The sequence below is a fragment of the Leuresthes tenuis genome, unplaced genomic scaffold (genome assembly GCF_036924035.1).
Source record: "Leuresthes tenuis unplaced genomic scaffold, fLeuTen1.0.hap1 SCAF_23, whole genome shotgun sequence".
Classification (NCBI taxonomy): domain Eukaryota; kingdom Metazoa; phylum Chordata; class Actinopteri; order Atheriniformes; family Atherinopsidae; genus Leuresthes; species Leuresthes tenuis.
In genome coordinates, this window is record NW_027325377.1 from 6,803,766 (window position 1) to 6,826,619 (window position 22,854).

At 42.6% G+C, this 22,854-nt stretch overlaps 12 non-coding genes across 12 annotated transcripts; all 12 read right to left on the bottom strand.

The window, feature by feature from the left end:
- Positions 1 to 683: 683 nt before the first annotated feature.
- On the bottom strand, positions 684 to 765 carry trnas-gcu (transfer RNA serine (anticodon GCU)). Its single transcript has one exon. It is a non-coding gene; the product is annotated as a tRNA-Ser (tRNA).
- Positions 766 to 2,365: 1,600 nt separating this feature from the next.
- Positions 2,366 to 2,447, bottom strand: trnas-gcu (transfer RNA serine (anticodon GCU)). The gene has a single exon. It is a non-coding gene; the product is annotated as a tRNA-Ser (tRNA).
- Positions 2,448 to 4,047: 1,600 nt separating this feature from the next.
- trnas-gcu (transfer RNA serine (anticodon GCU)) lies at positions 4,048 to 4,129 on the bottom strand. The gene has a single exon. It is a non-coding gene; the product is annotated as a tRNA-Ser (tRNA).
- A 1,600-nt stretch (positions 4,130 to 5,729) lies between these two features.
- Positions 5,730 to 5,811, bottom strand: trnas-gcu (transfer RNA serine (anticodon GCU)). Its single transcript has one exon. It is a non-coding gene; the product is annotated as a tRNA-Ser (tRNA).
- A 1,604-nt stretch (positions 5,812 to 7,415) lies between these two features.
- Positions 7,416 to 7,497, bottom strand: trnas-gcu (transfer RNA serine (anticodon GCU)). Its single transcript has one exon. It is a non-coding gene; the product is annotated as a tRNA-Ser (tRNA).
- A 1,600-nt stretch (positions 7,498 to 9,097) lies between these two features.
- On the bottom strand, positions 9,098 to 9,179 carry trnas-gcu (transfer RNA serine (anticodon GCU)). The gene has a single exon. It is a non-coding gene; the product is annotated as a tRNA-Ser (tRNA).
- Positions 9,180 to 10,779: 1,600 nt separating this feature from the next.
- trnas-gcu (transfer RNA serine (anticodon GCU)) lies at positions 10,780 to 10,861 on the bottom strand. The gene has a single exon. It is a non-coding gene; the product is annotated as a tRNA-Ser (tRNA).
- Positions 10,862 to 12,461: 1,600 nt separating this feature from the next.
- Positions 12,462 to 12,543, bottom strand: trnas-gcu (transfer RNA serine (anticodon GCU)). The gene has a single exon. It is a non-coding gene; the product is annotated as a tRNA-Ser (tRNA).
- A 1,597-nt stretch (positions 12,544 to 14,140) lies between these two features.
- On the bottom strand, positions 14,141 to 14,228 carry trnas-gcu (transfer RNA serine (anticodon GCU)). The gene has a single exon. It is a non-coding gene; the product is annotated as a tRNA-Ser (tRNA).
- A 4,698-nt stretch (positions 14,229 to 18,926) lies between these two features.
- On the bottom strand, positions 18,927 to 19,008 carry trnas-gcu (transfer RNA serine (anticodon GCU)). Its single transcript has one exon. It is a non-coding gene; the product is annotated as a tRNA-Ser (tRNA).
- Positions 19,009 to 20,608: 1,600 nt separating this feature from the next.
- On the bottom strand, positions 20,609 to 20,690 carry trnas-gcu (transfer RNA serine (anticodon GCU)). Its single transcript has one exon. It is a non-coding gene; the product is annotated as a tRNA-Ser (tRNA).
- Positions 20,691 to 22,290: 1,600 nt separating this feature from the next.
- trnas-gcu (transfer RNA serine (anticodon GCU)) lies at positions 22,291 to 22,372 on the bottom strand. Its single transcript has one exon. It is a non-coding gene; the product is annotated as a tRNA-Ser (tRNA).
- Between the last annotated feature and the right edge of the window lie 482 nt (positions 22,373 to 22,854).

Genomic DNA, 22,854 nt, shown 5'->3' on the forward strand with positions numbered 1-22,854 from the left:
GTCTGAAAAACACACTGAGTAAAACCAACAAGCCACAATCGTGAGATCTATTCCTTTTGATGGATCGAGGAATAGATCTTTTGGTCAGAAATGATCGTTGATTTGGAAGCACTAAGAAAAGACTGACATAGCTCCTGAACACATCATCTGATTTGCAAATAAGTGCCCATCAGGACCGGAGTTGACCCACTTGCATGGAAATGGATTAGCGTCAATTACCTTCAAAAAGCATAAATCAATGCAAATGACCCTAGGACGAGCACGGGGGGGTGGGGTGGGGCTGGGGGGGTGCTAGGGTTCCATGATATCTGCAGTCTCTACTCAACAATGAAAGGGGAATTAGCGCAAGTGGTAGAGCGCCTGCTTAACATGCGAGACATAGCGGGATGCCCGCATTCTCCAGGAAGCTTTAACTTGCTTGTGCTCTGTGGAGAAAGTCATTTACAGCTGATTGCGGCTAATATACAAGTCAAAGGTGGGTGTAAACTGAAAGCAAAAGTAATCTTTCAGAGCATGATTACCCTGAAGTCAGAAAACAAATTGTTCATGACACATTCAATCCCCCTAATGAACCTAATGTAAGCTAAAATAAAAATATTGCCACATAAGCATTGTTTGAAAAATGCATTTGCACAAAGTGGAATCAGAAACAAGTGTTGACAACACTGCTTTAGATGGAAAGCCGACGAGAATGGGATTTGAACCCATGCGTGCAAAGCACAATGGATTAGCAGTCCATCGCCTTAACCACTCGGCCACCTCGTCTCCTCAACTGTTGTTTTGATGCTAAAAATTCGCGTCCTCAACAACAGCTGCTAAAATTTCAGTCTCACATTGCAGCCTCATTAGTAACGCAGGGCTGTGAAAGGAGGAAATCAATTCTCCCTTCCTTCACAAAAGGAAAAAAAGGGGAATTAGCTCAAGTGGTAGAGCGCTCGCTTTGCAAGTGAGAGGTAGCGGGATCGATGCCTGCATTCTCCAGGAATCCTTCCTTAGCTTCACATTTCAGTGGAGGAAATCATCAACATCTGTGGTGGTACAGCTGAAGTTGGCTTAGGGTTTTGCGATATCTGCATCGTGAGCCCTACAACCATAGGGGATGGTGTTCGAATCCAAGAGCTGGTTGAGCATGTTGTGATCCATTCACGCCTTCTCCAGGAAGCTTTGACATGATCAGTGGAGGTTATTGTCATCGTTTGGTCTTGTGTTGCCTTTGTAAAATTTCAATCTCACATGAGCGCGTCACAAGGTACAAAGGCCTTGTGGGCAGAGCATATGAATTCCTCCTTTCACAAAAGGAGAATCATTATGATCTAAATATGTTTTCACGTAGGGATCTTTGAGGTTCTTTGATTTACAAATAGGGCAAAACAAATGCAGTTGGATTTAGGGCAATTCAAATTTAGGGTTTCAGTCTCTTCAGTATATACTCAAATATGGAAGGCAAATTAGGTCAAACTATAAAGGGCTTGCTTTCCATGCAAAATGTGGCGGGATTCATGTCCTCATTCCTCAGAAATCTTTTAGGTGCTCTTCTGGTGAGAGGTCTAAATGGTGGTCTTATAAAGGCAGACCAACTAATATGCAAATTCAAATTTGTTTAAAAACTGAAAGCATGAAACACTACGGAATTCCTGTGTCTCACTAATCGGATGCAAGACTCTTCTTGATACATTCAACCAGTCTGAAAAACACACTGAGTAAAACCAACAAGCCACAATCGTGAGATCTATTCCTTTTGATGGATCGAGGAATAGATCTTTTGGTCAGAAATGATCGTTGATTTGGAAGCACTAAGAAAAGACTGACATAGCTCCTGAACACATCATCTGATTTGCAAATAAGTGCCCATCAGGACCGGAGTTGACCCACTTGCATGGAAATGGATTAGCGTCAATTACCTTCAAAAAGCATAAATCAATGCAAATGACCCTAGGACGAGCACGGGGGGGTGGGGTGGGGCTGGGGGGGTGCTAGGGTTCCATGATATCTGCAGTCTCTACTCAACAATGAAAGGGGAATTAGCGCAAGTGGTAGAGCGCCTGCTTAACATGCGAGACATAGCGGGATGCCCGCATTCTCCAGGAAGCTTTAACTTGCTTGTGCTCTGTGGAGAAAGTCATTTACAGCTGATTGCGGCTAATATACAAGTCAAAGGTGGGTGTAAACTGAAAGCAAAAGTAATCTTTCAGAGCATGATTACCCTGAAGTCAGAAAACAAATTGTTCATGACACATTCAATCCCCCTAATGAACCTAATGTAAGCTAAAATAAAAATATTGCCACATAAGCATTGTTTGAAAAATGCATTTGCACAAAGTGGAATCAGAAACAAGTGTTGACAACACTGCTTTAGATGGAAAGCCGACGAGAATGGGATTTGAACCCATGCGTGCAAAGCACAATGGATTAGCAGTCCATCGCCTTAACCACTCGGCCACCTCGTCCCCTCAACTGTTGTTTTGATGCTAAAAATTCGCGTCCTCAACAACAGCTGCTAAAATTTCAGTCTCACATTGCAGCCTCATTAGTAACGCAGGGCTGTGAAAGGAGGAAATCAATTCTCCCTTCCTTCACAAAAGGAAAAAAAGGGGAATTAGCTCAAGTGGTAGAGCGCTCGCTTTGCATGTGAGAGGTAGCGGGATCGATGCCTGCATTCTCCAGGAATCCTTCCTTAGCTTCACATTTCAGTGGAGGAAATCATCAACATCTGTGGTGGTACAGCTGAAGTTGGCTTAGGGTTTTGCGATATCTGCATCGTGAGCCCTACAACCATAGGGGATGGTGTTCAAATCCAAGAGCTGGTTGAGCATGTTGTGATCCATTCACGCCTTCTCCAGGAAGCTTTGACATGATCAGTGGAGGTTATTGTCATCGTTTGGTCTTGTGTTGCCTTTGTAAAATTTCAATCTCACATGAGCGCGTCACAAGGTACAAAGGCCTTGTGGGCAGAGCATATGAATTCCTCCTTTCACAAAAGGAGAATCATTATGATCTAAATATGTTTTCATGTAGGGATCTTTGAGGTTCTTTGATTTACAAATAGGGCAAAACAAATGCAGTTGGATTTAGGGCAATTCAAATTTAGGGTTTCAGTCTCTTCAGTATATACTCAAATATGGAAGGCAAATTAGGTCAAACTATAAAGGGCTTGCTTTCCATGCAAAATGTGGCGGGATTCATGTCCTCATTCCTCAGAAATCTTTTAGGTGCTCTTCTGGTGAGAGGTCTAAATGGTGGTCTTATAAAGGCAGACCAACTAATATGCAAATTCAAATTTGTTTAAAAACTGAAAGCATGAAACACTACGGAATTCCTGTGTCTCACTAATCGGATGCAAGACTCTTCTTGATACATTCAACCAGTCTGAAAAACACACTGAGTAAAACCAACAAGCCACAATCGTGAGATCTATTCCTTTTGATGGATCGAGGAATAGATCTTTTGGTCAGAAATGATCGTTGATTTGGAAGCACTAAGAAAAGACTGACATAGCTCCTGAACACATCATCTGATTTGCAAATAAGTGCCCATCAGGACCGGAGTTGACCCACTTGCATGGAAATGGATTAGCGTCAATTACCTTCAAAAAGCATAAATCAATGCAAATGACCCTAGGACGAGCACGGGGGGGTGGGGTGGGGCTGGGGGGGTGCTAGGGTTCCATGATATCTGCAGTCTCTACTCAACAATGAAAGGGGAATTAGCGCAAGTGGTAGAGCGCCTGCTTAACATGCGAGACATAGCGGGATGCCCGCATTCTCCAGGAAGCTTTAACTTGCTTGTGCTCTGTGGAGAAAGTCATTTACAGCTGATTGCGGCTAATATACAAGTCAAAGGTGGGTGTAAACTGAAAGCAAAAGTAATCTTTCAGAGCATGATTACCCTGAAGTCAGAAAACAAATTGTTCATGACACATTCAATCCCCCTAATGAACCTAATGTAAGCTAAAATAAAAATATTGCCACATAAGCATTGTTTGAAAAATGCATTTGCACAAAGTGGAATCAGAAACAAGTGTTGACAACACTGCTTTAGATGGAAAGCCGACGAGAATGGGATTTGAACCCATGCGTGCAAAGCACAATGGATTAGCAGTCCATCGCCTTAACCACTCGGCCACCTCGTCTCCTCAACTGTTGTTTTGATGCTAAAAATTCGCGTCCTCAACAACAGCTGCTAAAATTTCAGTCTCACATTGCAGCCTCATTAGTAACGCAGGGCTGTGAAAGGAGGAAATCAATTCTCCCTTCCTTCACAAAAGGAAAAAAAGGGGAATTAGCTCAAGTGGTAGAGCGCTCGCTTTGCATGTGAGAGGTAGCGGGATCGATGCCTGCATTCTCCAGGAATCCTTCCTTAGCTTCACATTTCAGTGGAGGAAATCATCAACATCTGTGGTGGTACAGCTGAAGTTGGCTTAGGGTTTTGCGATATCTGCATCGTGAGCCCTACAACCATAGGGGATGGTGTTTGAATCCAAGAGCTGGTTGAGCATGTTGTGATCCATTCACGCCTTCTCCAGGAAGCTTTGACATGATCAGTGGAGGTTATTGTCATCGTTTGGTCTTGTGTTGCCTTTGTAAAATTTCAATCTCACATGAGCGCGTCACAAGGTACAAAGGCCTTGTGGGCAGAGCATATGAATTCCTCCTTTCACAAAAGGAGAATCATTATGATCTAAATATGTTTTCATGTAGGGATCTTTGAGGTTCTTTGATTTACAAATAGGGCAAAACAAATGCAGTTGGATTTAGGGCAATTCAAATTTAGGGTTTCAGTCTCTTCAGTATATACTCAAATATGGAAGGCAAATTAGGTCAAACTATAAAGGGCTTGCTTTCCATGCAAAATGTGGCGGGATTCATGTCCTCATTCCTCAGAAATCTTTTAGGTGCTCTTCTGGTGAGAGGTCTAAATGGTGGTCTTATAAAGGCAGACCAACTAATATGCAAATTCAAATTTGTTTAAAAACTGAAAGCATGAAACACTACGGAATTCCTGTGTCTCACTAATCGGATGCAAGACTCTTCTTGATACATTCAACCAGTCTGAAAAACACACTGAGTAAAACCAACAAGCCACAATCGTGAGATCTATTCCTTTTGATGGATCGAGGAATAGATCTTTTGGTCAGAAATGATCGTTGATTTGGAAGCACTAAGAAAAGACTGACATAGCTCCTGAACACATCATCTGATTTGCAAATAAGTGCCCATCAGGACCGGAGTTGACCCACTTGCATGGAAATGGATTAGCGTCAATTACCTTCAAAAAGCATAAATCAATGCAAATGACCCTAGGACGAGCACGGGGGGGTGGGGTGGGGCTGGGGGGGTGCTAGGGTTCCATGATATCTGCAGTCTCTACTCAACAATGAAAGGGGAATTAGCGCAAGTGGTAGAGCGCCTGCTTAACATGCGAGACATAGCGGGATGCCCGCATTCTCCAGGAAGCTTTAACTTGCTTGTGCTCTGTGGAGAAAGTCATTTACAGCTGATTGCGGCTAATATACAAGTCAAAGGTGGGTGTAAACTGAAAGCAAAAGTAATCTTTCAGAGCATGATTACCCTGAAGTCAGAAAACAAATTGTTCATGACACATTCAATCCCCCTAATGAACCTAATGTAAGCTAAAATAAAAATATTGCCACATAAGCATTGTTTGAAAAATGCATTTGCACAAAGTGGAATCAGAAACAAGTGTTGACAACACTGCTTTAGATGGAAAGCCGACGAGAATGGGATTTGAACCCATGCGTGCAAAGCACAATGGATTAGCAGTCCATCGCCTTAACCACTCGGCCACCTCGTCTCCTCAACTGTTGTTTTGATGCTAAAAATTCGCGTCCTCAACAACAGCTGCTAAAATTTCAGTCTCACATTGCAGCCTCATTAGTAACGCAGGGCTGTGAAAGGAGGAAATCAATTCTCCCTTCCTTCACAAAAGGAAAAAAAGGGGAATTAGCTCAAGTGGTAGAGCGCTCGCTTTGCAAGTGAGAGGTAGCGGGATCGATGCCTGCATTCTCCAGGAATCCTTCCTTAGCTTCACATTTCAGTGGAGGAAATCATCAACATCTGTGGTGGTACAGCTGAAGTTGGCTTAGGGTTTTGCGATATCTGCATCGTGAGCCCTACAACCATAGGGGATGGTGTTCGAATCCAAGAGCTGGTTGAGCATGTTGTGATCCATTCACGCCTTCTCCAGGAAGCTTTGACATGATCAGTGGAGGTTATTGTCATCGTTTGGTCTTGTGTTGCCTTTGTAAAATTTCAATCTCACATGAGCGCGTCACAAGGTACAAAGGCCTTGTGGGCAGAGCATATGAATTCCTCCTTTCACAAAAGGAGAATCATTATGATCTAAATATGTTTTCATGTAGGGATCTTTGAGGTTCTTTGATTTACAAATAGGGCAAAACAAATGCAGTTGGATTTAGGGCAATTCAAATTTAGGGTTTCAGTCTCTTCAGTATATACTCAAATATGGAAGGCAAATTAGGTCAAACTATAAAGGGCTTGCTTTCCATGCAAAATGTGGCGGGATTCATGTCCTCATTCCTCAGAAATCTTTTAGGTGCTCTTCTGGTGAGAGGTCTAAATGGTGGTCTTATAAAGGCAGACCAACTAATATGCAAATTCAAATTTGTTTAAAAACTGAAAGCATGAAACACTACGGAATTCCTGTGTCTCACTAATCGGATGCAAGACTCTTCTTGATACATTCAACCAGTCTGAAAAACACACTGAGTAAAACCAACAAGCCACAATCGTGAGATCTATTCCTTTTGATGGATCGAGGAATAGATCTTTTGGTCAGAAATGATCGTTGATTTGGAAGCACTAAGAAAAGACTGACATAGCTCCTGAACACATCATCTGATTTGCAAATAAGTGCCCATCAGGACCGGAGTTGACCCACTTGCATGGAAATGGATTAGCGTCAATTACCTTCAAAAAGCATAAATCAATGCAAATGACCCTAGGACGAGCACGGGGGGGGGGGGGGGGTGGGGCTGGGGGGGTGCTAGGGTTCCATGATATCTGCAGTCTCTACTCAACAATGAAAGGGGAATTAGCGCAAGTGGTAGAGCGCCTGCTTAACATGCGAGACATAGCGGGATGCCCGCATTCTCCAGGAAGCTTTAACTTGCTTGTGCTCTGTGGAGAAAGTCATTTACAGCTGATTGCGGCTAATATACAAGTCAAAGGTGGGTGTAAACTGAAAGCAAAAGTAATCTTTCAGAGCATGATTACCCTGAAGTCAGAAAACAAATTGTTCATGACACATTCAATCCCCCTAATGAACCTAATGTAAGCTAAAATAAAAATATTGCCACATAAGCATTGTTTGAAAAATGCATTTGCACAAAGTGGAATCAGAAACAAGTGTTGACAACACTGCTTTAGATGGAAAGCCGACGAGAATGGGATTTGAACCCATGCGTGCAAAGCACAATGGATTAGCAGTCCATCGCCTTAACCACTCGGCCACCTCGTCCCCTCAACTGTTATTTTGATGCTAAAAATTCGCGTCCTCAACAACAGCTGCTAAAATTTCAGTCTCACATTGCAGCCTCATTAGTAACGCAGGGCTGTGAAAGGAGGAAATCAATTCTCCCTTCCTTCACAAAAGGAAAAAAAGGGGAATTAGCTCAAGTGGTAGAGCGCTCGCTTTGCATGTGAGAGGTAGCGGGATCGATGCCTGCATTCTCCAGGAATCCTTCCTTAGCTTCACATTTCAGTGGAGGAAATCATCAACATCTGTGGTGGTACAGCTGAAGTTGGCTTAGGGTTTTGCGATATCTGCATCGTGAGCCCTACAACCATAGGGGATGGTGTTTGAATCCAAGAGCTGGTTGAGCATGTTGTGATCCATTCACGCCTTCTCCAGGAAGCTTTGACATGATCAGTGGAGGTTATTGTCATCGTTTAGTCTTGTGTTGCCTTTGTAAAATTTCAATCTCACATGAGCGCGTCACAAGGTACAAAGGCCTTGTGGGCAGAGCATATGAATTCCTCCTTTCACAAAAGGAGAATCATTATGATCTAAATATGTTTTCATGTAGGGATCTTTGAGGTTCTTTGATTTACAAATAGGGCAAAACAAATGCAGTTGGATTTAGGGCAATTCAAATTTAGGGTTTCAGTCTCTTCAGTATATACTCAAATATGGAAGGCAAATTAGGTCAAACTATAAAGGGCTTGCTTTCCATGCAAAATGTGGCGGGATTCATGTCCTCATTCCTCAGAAATCTTTTAGGTGCTCTTCTGGTGAGAGGTCTAAATGGTGGTCTTATAAAGGCAGACCAACTAATATGCAAATTCAAATTTGTTTAAAAACTGAAAGCATGAAACACTACGGAATTCCTGTGTCTCACTAATCGGATGCAAGACTCTTCTTGATACATTCAACCAGTCTGAAAAACACACTGAGTAAAACCAACAAGCCACAATCGTGAGATCTATTCCTTTTGATGGATCGAGGAATAGATCTTTTGGTCAGAAATGATCGTTGATTTGGAAGCACTAAGAAAAGACTGACATAGCTCCTGAACACATCATCTGATTTGCAAATAAGTGCCCATCAGGACCGGAGTTGACCCACTTGCATGGAAATGGATTAGCGTCAATTACCTTCAAAAAGCATAAATCAATGCAAATGACCCTAGGACGAGCACGGGGGGGTGGGGTGGGGCTGGGGGGGTGCTAGGGTTCCATGATATCTGCAGTCTCTACTCAACAATGAAAGGGGAATTAGCGCAAGTGGTAGAGCGCCTGCTTAACATGCGAGACATAGCGGGATGCCCGCATTCTCCAGGAAGCTTTAACTTGCTTGTGCTCTGTGGAGAAAGTCATTTACAGCTGATTGCGGCTAATATACAAGTCAAAGGTGGGTGTAAACTGAAAGCAAAAGTAATCTTTCAGAGCATGATTACCCTGAAGTCAGAAAACAAATTGTTCATGACACATTCAATCCCCCTAATGAACCTAATGTAAGCTAAAATAAAAATATTGCCACATAAGCATTGTTTGAAAAATGCATTTGCACAAAGTGGAATCAGAAACAAGTGTTGACAACACTGCTTTAGATGGAAAGCCGACGAGAATGGGATTTGAACCCATGCGTGCAAAGCACAATGGATTAGCAGTCCATCGCCTTAACCACTCGGCCACCTCGTCTCCTCAACTGTTGTTTTGATGCTAAAAATTCGCGTCCTCAACAACAGCTGCTAAAATTTCAGTCTCACATTGCAGCCTCATTAGTAACGCAGGGCTGTGAAAGGAGGAAATCAATTCTCCCTTCCTTCACAAAAGGAAAAAAAGGGGAATTAGCTCAAGTGGTAGAGCGCTCGCTTTGCATGTGAGAGGTAGCGGGATCGATGCCTGCATTCTCCAGGAATCCTTCCTTAGCTTCACATTTCAGTGGAGGAAATCATCAACATCTGTGGTGGTACAGCTGAAGTTGGCTTAGGGTTTTGCGATATCTGCATCGTGAGCCCTACAACCATAGGGGATGGTGTTCAAATCCAAGAGCTGGTTGAGCATGTTGTGATCCATTCACGCCTTCTCCAGGAAGCTTTGACATGATCAGTGGAGGTTATTGTCATCGTTTGGTCTTGTGTTGCCTTTGTAAAATTTCAATCTCACATGAGCGCGTCACAAGGTACAAAGGCCTTGTGGGCAGAGCATATGAATTCCTCCTTTCACAAAAGGAGAATCATTATGATCTAAATATGTTTTCATGTAGGGATCTTTGAGGTTCTTTGATTTACAAATAGGGCAAAACAAATGCAGTTGGATTTAGGGCAATTCAAATTTAGGGTTTCAGTCTCTTCAGTATATACTCAAATATGGAAGGCAAATTAGGTCAAACTATAAAGGGCTTGCTTTCCATGCAAAATGTGGCGGGATTCATGTCCTCATTCCTCAGAAATCTTTTAGGTGCTCTTCTGGTGAGAGGTCTAAATGGTGGTCTTATAAAGGCAGACCAACTAATATGCAAATTCAAATTTGTTTAAAAACTGAAAGCATGAAACACTACGGAATTCCTGTGTCTCACTAATCGGATGCAAGACTCTTCTTGATACATTCAACCAGTCTGAAAAACACACTGAGTAAAACCAACAAGCCACAATCGTGAGATCTATTCCTTTTGATGGATCGAGGAATAGATCTTTTGGTCAGAAATGATCGTTGATTTGGAAGCACTAAGAAAAGACTGACATAGCTCCTGAACGCATCATCTGATTTGCAAATAAGTGCCCATCAGGACCGGAGTTGACCCACTTGCATGGAAATGGATTAGCGTCAATTACCTTCAAAAAGCATAAATCAATGCAAATGACCCTAGGACGAGCACGGGGGGGTGTGGTGGGGCTGGGGGAGTGCTAGGGTTCCATGATATCTGCAGTCTCTACTCAACAATGAAAGGGGAATTAGCGCAAGTGGTAGAGCGCCTGCTTAACATGCGAGACATAGCGGGATGCCCGCATTCTCCAGGAAGCTTTAACTTGCTTGTGCTCTGTGGAGAAAGTCATTTACAGCTGATTGCGGCTAATATACAAGTCAAAGGTGGGTGTAAACTGAAAGCAAAAGTAATCTTTCAGAGCATGATTACCCTGAAGTCAGAAAACAAATTGTTCATGACACATTCAATCCCCCTAATGAACCTAATGTAAGCTAAAATAAAAATATTGCCACATAAGCATTGTTTGAAAAATGCATTTGCACAAAGTGGAATCAGAAACAAGTGTTGACAACACTGCTTTAGATGGAAAGCCGACGAGAATGGGATTTGAACCCATGCGTGCAAAGCACAATGGATTAGCAGTCCATCACCTTAACCACTCGGCCACCTCGTCCCCTCAACTGTTGTTTTGATGCTAAAAATTCGCGTCCTCAACAACAGCTGCTAAAATTTCAGTCTCACATTGCAGCCTCATTAGTAACGCAGGGCTGTGAAAGGAGGAAATCAATTCTCCCTTCCTTCACAAAAGGAAAAAAAGGGGAATTAGCTCAAGTGGTAGAGCGCTCGCTTTGCATGTGAGAGGTAGCGGGATCGATGCCTGCATTCTCCAGGAATCCTTCCTTAGCTTCACATTTCAGTGGAGGAAATCATCAACATCTGTGGTGGTACAGCTGAAGTTGGCTTAGGGTTTTGCGATATCTGCATCGTGAGCCCTACAACCATAGGGGATGGTGTTCAAATCCAAGAGCTGGTTGAGCATGTTGTGATCCATTCACGCCTTCTCCAGGAAGCTTTGACATGATCAGTGGAGGTTATTGTCATCGTTTGGTCTTGTGTTGCCTTTGTAAAATTTCAATCTCACATGAGCGCGTCACAAGGTACAAAGGCCTTGTGGGCAGAGCATATGAATTCCTCCTTTCACAAAAGGAGAATCATTATGATCTAAATATGTTTTCATGTAGGGATCTTTGAGGTTCTTTGATTTACAAATAGGGCAAAACAAATGCAGTTGGATTTAGGGCAATTCAAATTTAGGGTTTCAGTCTCTTCAGTATATACTCAAATATGGAAGGCAAATTAGGTCAAACTATAAAGGGCTTGCTTTCCATGCAAAATGTGGCGGGATTCATGTCCTCATTCCTCAGAAATCTTTTAGGTGCTCTTCTGGTGAGAGGTCTAAATGGTGGTCTTATAAAGGCAGACCAACTAATATGCAAATTCAAATTTGTTTAAAAACTGAAAGCATGAAACACTACGGAATTCCTGTGTCTCACTAATCGGATGCAAGACTCTTCTTGATACATTCAACCAGTCTGAAAAACACACTGAGTAAAACCAACAAGCCACAATCGTGAGATCTATTCCTTTTGATGGATCGAGGAATAGATCTTTTGGTCAGAAATGATCGTTGATTTGGAAGCACTAAGAAAAGACTGACATAGCTCCTGAACACATCATCTGATTTGCAAATAAGTGCCCATCAGGACCGGAGTTGACCCACTTGCATGGAAATGGATTAGCGTCAATTACCTTCAAAAAGCATAAATCAATGCAAATGACCCTAGGACGAGCACGGGGGGGTGGGGTGGGGCTGGGGGGGTGCTAGGGTTCCATGATATCTGCAGTCTCTACTCAACAATGAAAGGGGAATTAGCGCAAGTGGTAGAGCGCCTGCTTAACATGCGAGACATAGCGGGATGCCCGCATTCTCCAGGAAGCTTTAACTTGCTTGTGCTCTGTGGAGAAAGTCATTTACAGCTGATTGCGGCTAATATACAAGTCAAAGGTGGGTGTAAACTGAAAGCAAAAGTAATCTTTCAGAGCATGATTACCCTGAAGTCAGAAAACAAATTGTTCATGACACATTCAATCCCCCTAATGAACCTAATGTAAGCTAAAATAAAAATATTGCCACATAAGCATTGTTTGAAAAATGCATTTGCACAAAGTGGAATCAGAAACAAGTGTTGACAACACTGCTTTAGATGGAAAGCCGACGAGAATGGGATTTGAACCCATGCGTGCAAAGCACAATGGATTAGCAGTCCATCGCCTTAACCACTCGGCCACCTCGTCACCTCAACTGTTGTTTTGATGCTAAAAATTCGCGTCCTCAACAACAGCTGCTAAAATTTCAGTCTCACATTGCAGCCTCATTAGTAACGCAGGGCTGTGAAAGGAGGAAATCAATTCTCCCTTCCTTCACAAAAGGAAAAAAAGGGGAATTAGCTCAAGTGGTAGAGCGCTCGCTTTGCATGTGAGAGGTAGCGGGATCGATGCCTGCATTCTCCAGGAATCCTTCCTTAGCTTCACATTTCAGTGGAGGAAATCATCAACATCTGTGGTGGTACAGCTGAAGTTCGCTTAGGGTTTTGCGATATCTGCATCGTGAGCCCTACAACCATAGGGGATGGTGTTCAAATCCAAGAGCTGGTTGAGCATGTTGTGATCCATTCACGCCTTCTCCAGGAAGCTTTGACATGATCAGTGGAGGTTATTGTCATCGTTTGGTCTTGTGTTGCCTTTGTAAAATTTCAATCTCACATGAGCGCGTCACAAGGTACAAAGGCCTTGTGGGCAGAGCATATGAATTCCTCCTTTCACAAAAGGAGAATCATTATGATCTAAATATGTTTTCATGTAGGGATCTTTGAGGTTCTTTGATTTACAAATAGGGCAAAACAAATGCAGTTGGATTTAGGGCAATTCAAATTTAGGGTTTCAGTCTCTTCAGTATATACTCAAATATGGAAGGCAAATTAGGTCAAACTATAAAGGGCTTGCTTTCCATGCAAAATGTGGCGGGATTCATGTCCTCATTCCTCAGAAATCTTTTAGGTGCTCTTCTGGTGAGAGGTCTAAATGGTGGTCTTATAAAGGCAGACCAACTAATATGCAAATTCAAATTTGTTTAAAAACTGAAAGCATGAAACACTACGGAATTCCTGTGTCTCACTAATCGGATGCAAGACTCTTCTTGATACATTCAACCAGTCTGAAAAACACACTGAGTAAAACCAACAAGCCACAATCGTGAGATCTATTCCTTTTGATGGATCGAGGAATAGATCTTTTGGTCAGAAATGATCGTTGATTTGGAAGCACTAAGAAAAGACTGACATAGCTCCTGAACGCATCATCTGATTTGCAAATAAGTGCCCATCAGGACCGGAGTTGACCCACTTGCATGGAAATGGATTAGCGTCAATTACCTTCAAAAAGCATAAATCAATGCAAATGACCCTAGGACGAGCACGGGGGGGTGTGGTGGGGCTGGGGGAGTGCTAGGGTTCCATGATATCGGCAGTCTCTACTCAACAATGAAAGGGGAATTAGCGCAAGTGGTAGAGCGCCTGCTTAACATGCGAGACATAGCGGGATGCCCGCATTCTCCAGGAAGCTTTAACTTGCTTGTGCTCTGTGGAGAAAGTAATTTACAGCTGATTGCGGCTAATATACAAGTCAAAGGTGGGTGTAAACTGAAAGCAAAAGTAATCTTTCAGAGCATGATTACCCTGAAGTCAGAAAACAAATTGTTCATGACACATTCAATCCCCCTAATGAACCTAATGTAAGCTAAAATAAAAATATTGCCACATAAGCATTGTTTGAAAAATGCATTTGCACAAAGTGGAATCAGAAACAAGTGTTGACAACACTGCTTTAGATGGAAAGCCGACGAGAATGGGATTTGAACCCATGCATGCAAAGCACCATGGATTAGCAGTCCATCACCTTAACCACTCGGCCAAAAATGGGGCAAAAGGGACTGCCCGAAAGGGGGGAAAAGGAAAAAAAGAGGAAGGAGGGGGGGAAAAGAGAGAAAAAGAAAAGGAGAAAAAAGGAGGAAAACGTACACTATATCCACTTTTCTCTATTCTCTTATCTTCTCAACATTGTTTACACACACCTCTGCACTTATTGCAAGGTTTATCATCCATTTAATTTTCATGTTTCTTGTGGGATTCGAACCTGTATTGTGGCAACACCCCAACATACCACAGTGCTTTGGACGTTACTAAAGCCTACTGTAGGGGGCAGCACACAAAATGTGTATAACTGTAAATGTAAATAAGTCTCCCATCATTTTTCCCCTCTTTTTTTGGTACACTCAATTATTTGAGAGACTAGTGTTATGATTGGCTTTGATCTTAGACATTATAAATTCATATTCTGTATTTTCCTAAATGTTCCTAGCTGGTACTTTTCCACTCTGTTCATACTGCACAATCGATGACCTTAAAAGGGTCCAAGACTTTAGAATGACATAAACAACTGGGTCAGACAAAACATCTCTAGTAGAGTAGATAGGTCTGGTACATTAGATCCACGCCTAAAACAGCACTCACACATACACACACATTGTTTCTCACATCCAAATAACACAACAAGGACAGCAACTGGCCTGATCATGCCACTAAAAACTGGCCAATTATACTCTGACAAGTGTGAAAACAACTTCTGTGAGATAAAGCTGAATATAAATATGACATGTTTCCGGATATCGGGGCTTGGCCTGACGGATTTCCTGCGGGAGCTCTGGCACTCCGAGTCCAGCGCTGCAATATACTTTACTATGTGACCACTGATAAATACTTTTTTAATAAACGATTTCTCCAGCTTGTTCTTGGGCTTCCAATGAAAAAATCGGGCTAACACTAGCTATCTATCTGTATCACTATTTGTGCAACACAAGTGAATGAAACAAATTCCAAATTGAGCAAAGAAAGTATTTTTAAAAAATCTTTGGTTGAGACAAAGAGTGTTGGGTTTTATTAATAAATGTAAAATAATTCTCCAAGTAATTCTGGCTTCACTTTTGACAATTGCATTAAATGGATGTCACTCACACTCACTGTCGTCCTGTTTTGCAAATGGAAATTAAATAAAAATGTGAAGGCTGTTCTTGGTTCAAGTAAAATTATCAAACTTTATTAACATTGTAACAATAATCACACAGTAACAGACGAGCAATCATCTGCGAACAGACAGACAGACAGACAGACACTTAATGTAAACTTAACGCCGCAGTTAAAACGCCGCATGAAATGGAAGCTGTCCAAGCGCACTGCAGACCTCCATGGGTGGAAGAGTTTGACCACTGAAGACACACCTGTGAAAAACAAAGTCAGCCGCTGCCCAATTGCCAGTACCCCTCCTCCCACAAGTGGAGTGGTAACAGTGTGTGTGTGTGTGGCACACAGTTTTTCAAACGTATATTTGATAAAGAATTTTATCATTTTCACCCACCTGACTGGCTGCAGCAGTCCCGGTCAACATAGATGACCTCAGGTTCAGCTTGGCCCGCATTCTTATATCGAGTGACGATGCCATGGCACAACTCCTCCAACCCTGCACCTTCACCCGTCGTCAAAACAGAGTTCAGAACCTGGCCAAACTCGTTGCCGATGTTTGTCATCCATGCAGCACTGTCCCCAATAGCGCCAGCCAGCTTCTTGGTGATCTGTAAAACAAACACTACTTTCAAACTGTTTGTTGTAATTATACACATGTGCGTGTGTCAAACCGACATTCACGCACTTGCACCTGTTATCATATTCCTCTTTTTTTTGGGGGGGGGGGGCAATAAATATAGCTTTCCCAGTGATAACTACTAATACAACCGATTCTCCGCAACAACCAAAAGATTCATCGCACACAAGGCCTTAAAATTGATTTTGGTCAAGACAGACACATTTGATGACAATGTGGGGGAGGAGGTTTCAGAATATGAAGATCAAATTCAGAGTCTGACAGTGACTTTTAGAAGAGGATGACATTAATCATCAGCTATCTCCTAAATGAGAATGAACCACAGCTAGACAGCAGCAGGCCCCAGGACCAAGTGGTCAGCAGCCGAGCTGAGATTGAGATCTTACTTATGTTTTGTAAATGTTCAAAGTTGTAAAAAAGTTGTAAATGAATAATACATGATAGTTATACCAAAAAACCTTGTTGTTTATATTGCTTGAAATTGGGATGAAGTAAACATCTGTAGAGTATTTTAACATAAAATTGTTTGATTGTGTTGAATTAAAAACCCCAAAAATGCAGCGGGTCCACCAGACCAACAAACATTGCTTGAGTAACAAAAATATGACCAGAAAACAAGGGTTAATACATCTGGACACATCTGTCTGCTCTGCTCAAACACATAACCAGGCTCCGTTACCAGAGTGGAGAAAACGCCACAGATAGCCGATTAATTACTATTGCACTGACGGACAAAAATGCAAAAAAAGATAGTTCAAATTTTAAGGCTTTCCCCGAGGAATCGGCAGAGTTTATAAGGCAAATAAACAAAAAAATCAGTTACTATTTGTCTTCTGATTCTGTCATATCACTAACATCCCCACCGTCGCCACACAATGCTGGTATGAACAGCGACGCTATTACAGGCAGAACTTCCATTGGCAAAATGGCTACGTTACAAGGAAGTTGAAATACAACTTGGATAAAGTGCCGAGAGGACGGAAGATTAAATTGCATATTGTTTGTCCCACGGTTTAACATTCGGCTTATACATGGCGTTACTTTTATGAGTATTAATCAAGTTTACAAACCTTGTTCCCGTGCTTGTCACAAGTGTATGCGAAGAAAAATATGGCCGACACTCAAAAGCGTTAACCGCGCCCCCTCCGACGTCACGTCACGTGTCCCTTTTGCCCCATTTTTGGCTGTGTTCGGACCTGTGTTCGGACCTTGTTCGGACCTTGTTCGGACCTTGTTCGGACCTCGTTAGGAACTCTTTGATGTCGTTAGGAAAGTGTTCGGACCTTGTTCGGACCTGACAGAATGTGTTCGGAAGTGTTAGGACCTCTGAGGCAGTCCAAAAACCGGCGGGTACGGCCACCTCGTCCCCTCAACTGTTGTTTTGATGCTAAAAATTCGCGTCCTCAACAACAGCTGCTAAAATTTCAGTCTCACATTGCAGCCTCATTAGTAACGCAGGGCTGTGAAAGGAGGAAATCAATTCTCCCTTCCTTCACAAAAGGAAAAAAAGGGGAATTAGCTCAAGTGGTAGAGCGCTCGCTTTGCATGTGAGAGGTAGCGGGATCGATGCCTGCATTCTCCAGGAATCCTTCCTTAGCTTCACATTTCAGTGGAGGAAATCATCAACATCTGTGGTGGTACAGCTGAAGTTGGCTTAGGGTTTTGCGATATCTGCATCGTGAGCCCTACAACCATAGGGGATGGTGTTCAAATCCAAGAGCTGGTTGAGCATGTTGTGATCCATTCACGCCTTCTCCAGGAAGCTTTGACATGATCAGTGGAGGTTATTGTCATCGTTTGGTCTTGTGTTGCCTTTGTAAAATTTCAATCTCACATGAGCGCGTCACAAGGTACAAAGGCCTTGTGGGCAGAGCATATGAATTCCTCCTTTCACAAAAGGAGAATCATTATGATCTAAATATGTTTTCACGTAGGGATCTTTGAGGTTCTTTGATTTACAAATAGGGCAAAACAAATGCAGTTGGATTTAGGGCAATTCAAATTTAGGGTTTCAGTCTCTTCAGTATATACTCAAATATGGAAGGCAAATTAGGTCAAACTATAAAGGGCTTGCTTTCCATGCAAAATGTGGCGGGATTCATGTCCTCATTCCTCAGAAATCTTTTAGGTGCTCTTCTGGTGAGAGGTCTAAATGGTGGTCTTATAAAGGCAGACCAACTAATATGCAAATTCAAATTTGTTTAAAAACTGAAAGCATGAAACACTACGGAATTCCTGTGTCTCACTAATCGGATGCAAGACTCTTCTTGATACATTCAACCAGTCTGAAAAACACACTGAGTAAAACCAACAAGCCACAATCGTGAGATCTATTCCTTTTGATGGATCGAGGAATAGATCTTTTGGTCAGAAATGATCGTTGATTTGGAAGCACTAAGAAAAGACTGACATAGCTCCTGAACGCATCATCTGATTTGCAAATAAGTGCCCATCAGGACCGGAGTTGACCCACTTGCATGGAAATGGATTAGCGTCAATTACCTTCAAAAAGCATAAATCAATGCAAATGACCCTAGGACGAGCACGGGGGGGTGGGGTGGGGCTGGGGGGGTGCTAGGGTTCCATGATATCTGCAGTCTCTACTCAACAATGAAAGGGGAATTAGCGCAAGTGGTAGAGCGCCTGCTTAACATGCGAGACATAGCGGGATGCCCGCATTCTCCAGGAAGCTTTAACTTGCTTGTGCTCTGTGGAGAAAGTCATTTACAGCTGATTGCGGCTAATATACAAGTCAAAGGTGGGTGTAAACTGAAAGCAAAAGTAATCTTTCAGAGCATGATTACCCTGAAGTCAGAAAACAAATTGTTCATGACACATTCAATCCCCCTAATGAACCTAATGTAAGCTAAAATAAAAATATTGCCACATAAGCATTGTTTGAAAAATGCATTTGCACAAAGTGGAATCAGAAACAAGTGTTGACAACACTGCTTTAGATGGAAAGCCGACGAGAATGGGATTTGAACCCATGCGTGCAAAGCACAATGGATTAGCAGTCCATCGCCTTAACCACTCGGCCACCTCGTCACCTCAACTGTTGTTTTGATGCTAAAAATTCGCGTCCTCAACAACAGCTGCTAAAATTTCAGTCTCACATTGCAGCCTCATTAGTAACGCAGGGCTGTGAAAGGAGGAAATCAATTCTCCCTTCCTTCACAAAAGGAAAAAAAGGGGAATTAGCTCAAGTGGTACAGCGCTCGCTTTGCATGTGAGAGGTAGCGGGATCGATGCCTGCATTCTCCAGGAATCCTTCCTTAGCTTCACATTTCAGTGGAGGAAATCATCAACATCTGTGGTGGTACAGCTGAAGTTGGCTTAGGGTTTTGCGATATCTGCATCGTGAGCCCTACAACCATAGGGGATGGTGTTCAAATCCAAGAGCTGGTTGAGCATGTTGTGATCCATTCACGCCTTCTCCAGGAAGCTTTGACATGATCAGTGGAGGTTATTGTCATCGTTTGGTCTTGTGTTGCCTTTGTAAAATTTCAATCTCACATGAGCGCGTCACAAGGTACAAAGGCCTTGTGGGCAGAGCATATGAATTCCTCCTTTCACAAAAGGAGAATCATTATGATCTAAATATGTTTTCATGTAGGGATCTTTGAGGTTCTTTGATTTACAAATAGGGCAAAACAAATGCAGTTGGATTTAGGGCAATTCAAATTTAGGGTTTCAGTCTCTTCAGTATATACTCAAATATGGAAGGCAAATTAGGTCAAACTATAAAGGGCTTGCTTTCCATGCAAAATGTGGCGGGATTCATGTCCTCATTCCTCAGAAATCTTTTAGGTGCTCTTCTGGTGAGAGGTCTAAATGGTGGTCTTATAAAGGCAGACCAACTAATATGCAAATTCAAATTTGTTTAAAAACTGAAAGCATGAAACACTACGGAATTCCTGTGTCTCACTAATCGGATGCAAGACTCTTCTTGATACATTCAACCAGTCTGAAAAACACACTGAGTAAAACCAACAAGCCACAATCGTGAGATCTATTCCTTTTGATGGATCGAGGAATAGATCTTTTGGTCAGAAATGATCGTTGATTTGGAAGCACTAAGAAAAGACTGACATAGCTCCTGAACACATCATCTGATTTGCAAATAAGTGCCCATCAGGACCGGAGTTGACCCACTTGCATGGAAATGGATTAGCGTCAATTACCTTCAAAAAGCATAAATCAATGCAAATGACCCTAGGACGAGCACGGGGGGGTGGGGTGGGGCTGGGGGGGTGCTAGGGTTCCATGATATCTGCAGTCTCTACTCAACAATGAAAGGGGAATTAGCGCAAGTGGTAGAGCGCCTGCTTAACATGCGAGACATAGCGGGATGCCCGCATTCTCCAGGAAGCTTTAACTTGCTTGTGCTCTGTGGAGAAAGTCATTTACAGCTGATTGCGGCTAATATACAAGTCAAAGGTGGGTGTAAACTGAAAGCAAAAGTAATCTTTCAGAGCATGATTACCCTGAAGTCAGAAAACAAATTGTTCATGACACATTCAATCCCCCTAATGAACCTAATGTAAGCTAAAATAAAAATATTGCCACATAAGCATTGTTTGAAAAATGCATTTGCACAAAGTGGAATCAGAAACAAGTGTTGACAACACTGCTTTAGATGGAAAGCCGACGAGAATGGGATTTGAACCCATGCGTGCAAAGCACAATGGATTAGCAGTCCATCGCCTTAACCACTCGGCCACCTCGTCACCTCAACTGTTGTTTTGATGCTAAAAATTCGCGTCCTCAACAACAGCTGCTAAAATTTCAGTCTCACATTGCAGCCTCATTAGTAACGCAGGGCTGTGAAAGGAGGAAATCAATTCTCCCTTCCTTCACAAAAGGAAAAAAAGGGGAATTAGCTCAAGTGGTAGAGCGCTCGCTTTGCATGTGAGAGGTAGCGGGATCGATGCCTGCATTCTCCAGGAATCCTTCCTTAGCTTCACATTTCAGTGGAGGAAATCATCAACATCTGTGGTGGTACAGCTGAAGTTCGCTTAGGGTTTTGCGATATCTGCATCGTGAGCCCTACAACCATAGGGGATGGTGTTCAAATCCAAGAGCTGGTTGAGCATGTTGTGATCCATTCACGCCTTCTCCAGGAAGCTTTGACATGATCAGTGGAGGTTATTGTCATCGTTTGGTCTTGTGTTGCCTTTGTAAAATTTCAATCTCACATGAGCGCGTCACAAGGTACAAAGGCCTTGTGGGCAGAGCATATGAATTCCTCCTTTCACAAAAGGAGAATCATTATGATCTAAATATGTTTTCATGTAGGGATCTTTGAGGTTCTTTGATTTACAAATAGGGCAAAACAAATGCAGTTGGATTTAGGGCAATTCAAATTTAGGGTTTCAGTCTCTTCAGTATATACTCAAATATGGAAGGCAAATTAGGTCAAACTATAAAGGGCTTGCTTTCCATGCAAAATGTGGCGGGATTCATGTCCTCATTCCTCAGAAATCTTTTAGGTGCTCTTCTGGTGAGAGGTCTAAATGGTGGTCTTATAAAGGCAGACCAACTAATATGCAAATTCAAATTTGTTTAAAAACTGAAAGCATGAAACACTACGGAATTCCTGTGTCTCACTAATCGGATGCAAGACTCTTCTTGATACATTCAACCAGTCTGAAAAACACACTGAGTAAAACCAACAAGCCACAATCGTGAGATCTATTCCTTTTGATGGATCGAGGAATAGATCTTTTGGTCAGAAATGATCGTTGATTTGGAAGCACTAAGAAAAGACTGACATAGCTCCTGAACGCATCATCTGATTTGCAAATAAGTGCCCATCAGGACCGGAGTTGACCCACTTGCATGGAAATGGATTAGCGTCAATTACCTTCAAAAAGCATAAATCAATGCAAATGACCCTAGGACGAGCACGGGGGGGTGTGGTGGGGCTGGGGGAGTGCTAGGGTTCCATGATATCGGCAGTCTCTACTCAACAATGAAAGGGGAATTAGCGCAAGTGGTAGAGCGCCTGCTTAACATGCGAGACATAGCGGGATGCCCGCATTCTCCAGGAAGCTTTAACTTGCTTGTGCTCTGTGGAGAAAGTAATTTACAGCTGATTGCGGCTAATATACAAGTCAAAGGTGGGTGTAAACTGAAAGCAAAAGTAATCTTTCAGAGCATGATTACCCTGAAGTCAGAAAACAAATTGTTCATGACACATTCAATCCCCCTAATGAACCTAATGTAAGCTAAAATAAAAATATTGCCACATAAGCATTGTTTGAAAAATGCATTTGCACAAAGTGGAATCAGAAACAAGTGTTGACAACACTGCTTTAGATGGAAAGCCGACGAGAATGGGATTTGAACCCATGCGTGCAAAGCACCATGGATTAGCAGTCCATCACCTTAACCACTCGGCCACCTCGTCCCCTCAACTGTTGTTTTGATGCTAAAAATTCGCGTCCTCAACAACAGCTGCTAAAATTTCAGTCTCACATTGCAGCCTCATTAGTAACGCAGGGCTGTGAAAGGAGGAAATCAATTCTCCCTTCCTTCACAAAAGGAAAAAAAGGGGAATTAGCTCAAGTGGTAGAGCGCTCGCTTTGCATGTGAGAGGTAGCGGGATCGATGCCTGCATTCTCCAGGAATCCTTCCTTAGCTTCACATTTCAGTGGAGGAAATCATCAACATCTGTGGTGGTACAGCTGAAGTTGGCTTAGGGTTTTGCGATATCTGCATCGTGAGCCCTACAACCATAGGGGATGGTGTTCAAATCCAAGAGCTGGTTGAGCATGTTGTGATCCATTCACGCCTTCTCCAGGAAGCTTTGACATGATCAGTGGAGGTTATTGTCATCGTTTGGTCTTGTGTTGCCTTTGTAAAATTTCAATCTCACATGAGCGCGTCACA